This window comes from Henckelia pumila, chromosome 3 (assembly GCF_033568475.1).
Source record: "Henckelia pumila isolate YLH828 chromosome 3, ASM3356847v2, whole genome shotgun sequence".
Lineage (NCBI taxonomy): Eukaryota > Viridiplantae > Streptophyta > Magnoliopsida > Lamiales > Gesneriaceae > Henckelia > Henckelia pumila.
The window spans coordinates 86,050,388-86,057,675 of NC_133122.1; the positions used below are offsets into that span (position 1 = coordinate 86,050,388).

Genomic DNA, 7,288 nt, shown 5'->3' on the forward strand with positions numbered 1-7,288 from the left:
TGTGATAGATCTATCAGCTAGCTGCAATGCGATCATTGTGGCCCTCACCTCGCCAAGTCCTAAGCTCCTGAAAATAGACAAAGGCATCAGATTAATTCTAGATCATAGATCGCAAAGTGCATTATTAAAATAAGAAGAACCAATAGTGCAAGGAATAGTAAAACTCCCTGGATCCTTCAGCTTTTGTGGCATATTCTTTTGGAGCACAACACTACATTCTTCAGTTAAGCTCACCACCTCATTCTCTTGCAGCCTCCTTTTCTTGGACATCACCTCTTTAATAAACTTCGCATAATTCGGCATTTGTGCCAAAACATCAGCAAAAGGGATATTGATATGTATCTTCTTGAAAATCTCCAAGAATTTTGAGAACTGCTCGTCCACTGCCTTCTTCTTGAACCTTTGGGGGTATGGAAGAGGAGGTTTGTACATCGGTTTCTGCTCAGGCTCAGAATCTTTCTCCTTGACCTTCTTCTCATCAACTGCAAATTTTTCAGACGTCTTGCTCTCATATTTGCCCTCTTCATTATCCACCTGCTTCCCACTCCTCAACGTGATAGCATTACACTGCTCCTTGGGATTCACCTTAGTATTACTTGGGAATTGGCCTCTGTTATTATATTTTAGTGCGTTCGCCAACTGCCCAATGCTAGTCTCCATGGATTGCAATACAGCACCCATGTTGGCCACATGCGTCTCTAAGCTGTCAAGGCGAGTCTCAGTCCTCGCCATCCCCTTGCTCGATTCCTGCACAAAAGCATTAACCACATCCTCCAAAGGAGGCTTACCCTCACCCTTATTTGTATTGTATCCCGAAGGAGGATTCAACACATTATTACTGTTAGCATAAGAAAAATTTTCATGATTACACAGACTAGGGTGATATTGATTGGGTACAGGATTACCTCGATAGTTGTTGTAATTTCTGTTGTTCACATATTGAGCTTGCTCCACACGCTCAAATCCATCAGCAGAATTTACGGCAGTCGCCAGCGATGCTGTCTTAATAGAAACTTGATTGCCTTTGGTCAGTGCAGCCAACTATGTAGAAATAGTAGCCATCTGAGCAGTCAAAGCAGTGAATGCATCAACTTCATGAATTCTAGCAGACTTCCTTATTACAGATCTCTCACTCGGCCACTGATAACTGTTAACAGTCATTTGCTCAAGCATCTCATAAGCCTGTTGAGGAAATTTAGAAAATATTGAACCTCCAGCTGCAGCATCCACAGAAATCCTCGTTGGGCCATTCAAACCATTGTAGAATAACACAATCTTTTCCCAATACGGAAAATTATGGTTTGGAAACTTCCTAAGAAACTCCTTGTACCGCTCCCAAGCTTCATAAAGCTGCTCAAAATCTTGCTGTTTGAAATTAGTGATCTCAATTTTCAGCTGGGCAGACTTGGCAGGAGGAAAGTACTTAGCCAGAAATTTGGATGCCATGTCTTCCCATGTAGTGATACTCCCAAGAGGTAGTGACTGCAACCAACTACGAGCATTTTCCCTAAGAGAGAATGTGAACAATCATAGTCTGATGGTGTCCTCAGTAACACCATGAATCTTCACTGTGTCAGCAATCTCCAGAAAAGTACGCAGATGCAGATTTGGATCTTTTGTAGCTGCACCCCTGAACTGTTTCTGCTGCACCATATTAATCAGAGCTGGCTTCAACTCAATATTATTTGCCGTGATGTTCTGCCGAGCTATCCCAGAATAATGAGTATTGATCACTGGTCGAAAGAGATCTCTGATCGGCACCGGAGCATTATTGACATCTCTTTCCCTTTCTTCAGCCATTTGTTGCAACTCTTCTCTTCTAGCTTTTCTCAAAGCTTTAGCAGTTTTCTCGATTTCCGGATCAAAGAGCAGTGAGTCGTAACTTTGGATTTTTCGCACAAACTTCATAGACAGGAAAAATTTAAAATTAGAACCAACAAAATAAAATAAAATGCTCTAAATCAAAATTAAGACCAATTAGCACAATTTAATATAAATCAAATAAAATTCATTCCCCGGCAACGGCGCCAAAAACTTGTTGCGTGTTTTTCGCTCGCAAGCGCACGATGTCAAGTTATAATACAGGAATTAAGTCCAAGTCGATCCCACGGAGAATGAATAAATGATATTATATCAAATATTTGCAACTTATAAAATCCTAATCCTATGTAGAGCTACGAAATTGGTTGGATTTTTATAAAACTAAAATTTGCAAGAAACAAAACTAAATAACCACGAGTTCACGAGATGAAAATTCAATAAGCGATGAATGCTAGAGGTTAGACTTCACTTGACTGTCCACCACAATTTATTTCTAATGATTGTTTAATTATCAATTATTCTAGTTTATTAGCCAAGAATCTCTATTATTTTCTACTACCTCTCTCGAGTGTCAAGCAAAAATTCGTATTCAATAAAAACTCAATATCTCTATCAAAGTTCAATTATTAAATCCGATAAATAGCACAAGAATTCTTCTAATGACTTCTACGGAGTTATATGCCTCTCGAACAATATAAACATCAAAGATGTATTTTCCTATGTCGTATTCAAAATCTCCTCTCTCGAGTGATAGATTCTAAATAAATTATCATTCAATCTATGGCCAGTAAATTGAAAGAATTAAAATCAGGAAAACAAAAATAAACTGTGCGAAGAATTCAAATATATAAATCAAAATATCTCAATCATGGTTTTCAGTCAAGATCCGTCTACCTCTAGACTAAGAAATTAGTTCATAACAAATTCAAAGATCAAACAAAACTTGTTCTTCAAATAATCCATCAAACTAGAAAAATAGAGTTTAAAGGAAAACTAGAACGAAGTAAAATTAAGCTTTTTCGTCGCCGGATGCCGCCGTCTTCTGTCTTCGTATCAAATTCTCGAGCTCTTGTGCACTTCAAAACTCTCAATAGCCGTCTCTATGCTCTGAAAACTCTCTAAACCCTCGTATCTTCCAGAATAAGTCATAAAATCCCTTTGAAAACTCGATTAAAGACTTTCCATATTTTTGGAGACTACGCAGCGATGGAGCGCTAATAATTTGGCGCTGGGACGCTCAAGTTTCGTATTTTATTTTTCAATGAAGGACGTCTAGCGCCGAAGTGCTCAAAAGATGGAGCTGGGGCGCTTTGGACATGAATTTACGGGCGCTGGAGCACTGGAAAACTAGAGCTGGGACGCTACTTGTTCTTCCATTTTACCATCTGCGCAGCATTTTTGTAAAAATCATAACTTAAGTTCTAACCGTTGGATCGAGCTGAAATTTTAACAGAAACTTTATAACATCCTAAACTTCAATTTGAACGGTAAAGATTGGATTTAGATTTTTTTAACATTCCCAGTAATTTTCTGAAGTTTGCTGTCCTGTAATTTGGCTTTCCGCTTCTTCTTGCTACTTTTCTTCAAATCCTTGCAACTCACAAAAACAGCAAAAAATACGCATAATATTCACTCGATACATCACAAAATCCAAGTCAAATCATATATAAATTAAGTGCATAAAATGCACTTATCAAAGTTACGAGATACCAAGACTCAAGGTCAAAAAACTCCGCTCAACTACACCCGGTGCCATGGTATGTAGCAATATGTTCCGTCGCACCAGGAGATGACTCACATATCAAATGTGGATATAAGTGACCTAATCAAGATTCCACATATCCAACAATCCACTAACATATCTGGTGAGAACCTTTCTACCTTTGTTCGTCTGCATGGGATTTCGTTGAGTATTGTTAGCGACAGAGATCCGAGGTTTACCTCTAGGTTTTGGGGAAGCTTCCAGCAAGCTCTTGGCACTACTCTGAATTTGAGTACAGCTTACCACCCAGAGACCGACGGGAAGAGTGAGAGGACTATTCGTACTCTCGAGAAAATGCTTCGAGCTATAGTGATTGATTTTGGACCATCATGACATGACCACTTTGCGTTGGTAGAGTTTGCTTATAATAAAAGTTACCACAGCAGCATTGGCATGGCACCATTTGAGGCCATATGGATGCCACTGTCTTACACCTTTGTTTTGGGATGAAGTTGGCAAACGTCAAGTCAAAGTCCACAGATGATTCAGCAGATGACCGATGCAGTGGAGATGATCCGTAAGAGGATTAAGGCAGCCCAGGATCGACAGGCTAGCTACGCTAACACTCACCGCAGACCGTTACATTTTGAGGTAGGTGAACATGTGTTCCTGCGAGTTTCACCTTTTTGGAAGGTGATGAGGTTTGGACTCAAGGGCAAGTTGTCGCCGAGGTTTATCGGTCCTTTAAAGATTCTCGAGAAAGTTGGAGACATGGCTTATTGTGAGATATCGATTCTAAACCACTAATCTCGGATTAAACAACTATTAAGCGAACAAGAATCCAAGATTAAAACAAGTCAAAGTTTTTTTTTTTTTTTTTTTTTTTTAAAATGCCCGCGCCCGCGCGAGGAACCAAGCTCGCGCGCGCGCGGGCAAACGATCCCGAGGCCCAACGGAGGCCTCGCGCGCGCGCGAGGAACGCCTCGCCCGCGCGCGGAAGGCCTGGGCAGAAATGCTCAGGCTGCAGAAAAAGAAAAGGGATTCCGCGCTTGGTCCGACATGCCTTCAAATACAATTACAATAACAGGGTGTAGGGAAACATGCCATAACAAGTCATGCTTTCAGAAGGCCTAAAAACAACCAGAAGTCTAAATCGATACAACAACAACATACTTCGATTTCAGATTACAATCCGAATACAAACTAATTCGAATAACAAAACATATCAAGTTCGAGTTCTAACATGCTTCAATCTTAAACTAGATAAACATGCTAATTCGACTTCTAAACCGAGTCTCACTTCTACTACTTGCCCTCGAAGCTAACCATGCCTCTTCTGACTTGTTCCTGCCCCACCTGTTGCCAAGTACACATACAAAACAAAGCAACAGCCGGATAACCGGTGAGAATGATAATCCCAGTAAAAGCAACATATCAAGTAATGAATATACAACATGCTATCAAACCACATATTCAAGTCGAAGTTAATGATATGCATGTCTTTAAAACCAGGATATCGATTCTGATAAACACGGGAGTATTGCTCTGCTTTTGGGATCCCGAGGATGAAATCACGTAACGACTCACCGACTCTCCCAATCGAGGTGGTGCCACGTATCCCACTCCTCTAGACTTTGAGCAACCATAATGAGTATGCTAGCACTAGGCGAAATACTACAACCTAGGCCACTCAATCATAGTTTCCAAACGTCTAACAAAAAGGGCGGTTCTGCCCGCTGAAATCAAAGTAGGCTCAAGATGAATGCATAACAGAAACATAAACATAAGCCACATAACAAAACTCAATCAATCAACAATTACAAGTTCCACGTTCTAGAACAAGTATCAATGCAATATGTGATTTAAAAAGGGAAACTCGAGAACCAATAGTCCCGAGTATGCTATCCCGCTACGATGACTGCTTTTACCTTTCAATGCAGTAGTTCCAACTCCAGGAAAGCTACAACAAAAGATTGTATCAACAACTATACAATCTAAACAACAACTACGGATCAAGGTAAATCTCATTACCGATCTTCGTCCAACTCTGAAACGATCAATCAGCTGCTAACTCAGGGCTTGACAACTCCAAACGAATCTGTTCAGATACAAGAGATGATCAACAACCACGATCACTCACACACCAAGACTTCAATCAATACAAAAACGATTCGAAAACCCAAAACTCAAACCGACGGCATAACGGCTATAAACTGAATAAACCGGCAACGCAGACAACAGTTCAATACTGATAACAACTCAATTCAATGCCCAAAACAACAATAACAAAGCAAACCCATCAATCTCAAAATCCACATTTTCGAAAATGGCTTCCAAAAATCATAACAAATCCGGACGTCGCTCTAATTCAAAACCGACAGATAATAAACGATCAGAACTCTGTAGAGAACAACATACTCGAATCTCAAACGATTCTAACAACATCCAAAAACTAGAATGTATCCGATCGTAGAAAAACTTACGATATAACGGAGCTCTCGCTGCAGTGATCGATAATCTGCCTTCAGAAATAAATTCCAACGGCCGGATCGAGCTCGGACTGAAATCAGAAAGCTTGAAAGCTCAAAGAATCGGCTTCAATGGGGGCTCACGGTTGGGAGGAGGAAGGAGGTGACTTGTGAAATAAATATCAAGTGTAGATAATATATAAAATCAACTATTTGCGTTTTAGTCCCTGAAATTTCCAAAATTTGCAAAAAGGACCCTGATCAAAATCAAACCGGCTCGAGAACTCTGTAATCTCTGATAAACTCAATAAACTCATTTAAGATAAAAACGGGGCGTTACACTTCTCCCCCACTAAGAAGAGATTTCGTCCTCGAAATGAACGAGAATCACAACTCAAAGATAGAATAAAGAATCAAAAGACAGTAAGAAGAACTCACGTCATCCGAATAGCTCTGGAAAACGCTGTCTCATGTCAGACTCTGTCTCCCAAGTCGTTTCCTCAACGCCGTGACGGCTCCACTGCACTTTCACTAATGGAATCAACTTGGTTCTGAGTTGCTTTTCTTTCCGATCAAGGATCTGAATCGGTCGCTCAAAAAAGCTCAGGGTCTCGTCTAACTCGGCTTCGTCAGGCTGAAGGATATGAGAAATATCTGGTTGGTACTTTCGCAGCATAGAGACGTGAAAAACGTCGTGAATACCAGATAAAGACGGAGGAAGTGCAAGTCTGTAGGCAAGATCGCCTATCTTCTCGAGAATCTCGTACGGACCGATGAATCTCGGAGATAACTTTCCTCTCTTACCGAATCTGACGGTGCCTCTGAACGGAGAAATCTTAAGGAATACACGGTCTCCCTGCTCAAAACTCAGAGGTCGACGTCTGACATTCGCATACTTCGTCTGTCTATCTTGAGCTGACTTCATTCTGGTCTGAATGATCTTAACCTGCTCTGCCATATCTCTAAGCATCTCCGGTCCCAAATCTGGTGACTCGGACAATTCATCCCAAAACAACGGAGATCGGCACTTTCTACCATACAAAGCCTCAAAAGGCGCCATACCGATACTCGCTTGGAAGCTGTTGTTGTAAGAAAACTCGACAAGAGGCAAAGAATCCTGCCAACTAGTGCCAAAGTCTAGCACTACCGCTCGCAGCATATCCTCCAACTTCTGGATAGTCCGCTCTTACTGTCCATCTGTCTGAGGATGATAAGCTGTACTCAGATGCAATCGAGTACCAAGTGCCCCCTGAAGACTGTGCCAGAAGTGAGAAGTGAATCTAGGATCTCTGTCTGA

The 7,288-nt window shown here is 40.9% G+C and overlaps 1 non-coding gene across 1 annotated transcript; it reads left to right on the forward strand.

The window, feature by feature from the left end:
• Positions 1-1,291: 1,291 nt before the first annotated feature.
• Positions 1,292-1,397, forward strand: LOC140894005 (small nucleolar RNA R71). The gene has a single exon (XR_012153561.1). It is a non-coding gene; the product is annotated as a small nucleolar RNA R71 (small nucleolar RNA).
• The last annotated feature ends 5,891 nt before the right edge of the window (positions 1,398-7,288 follow it).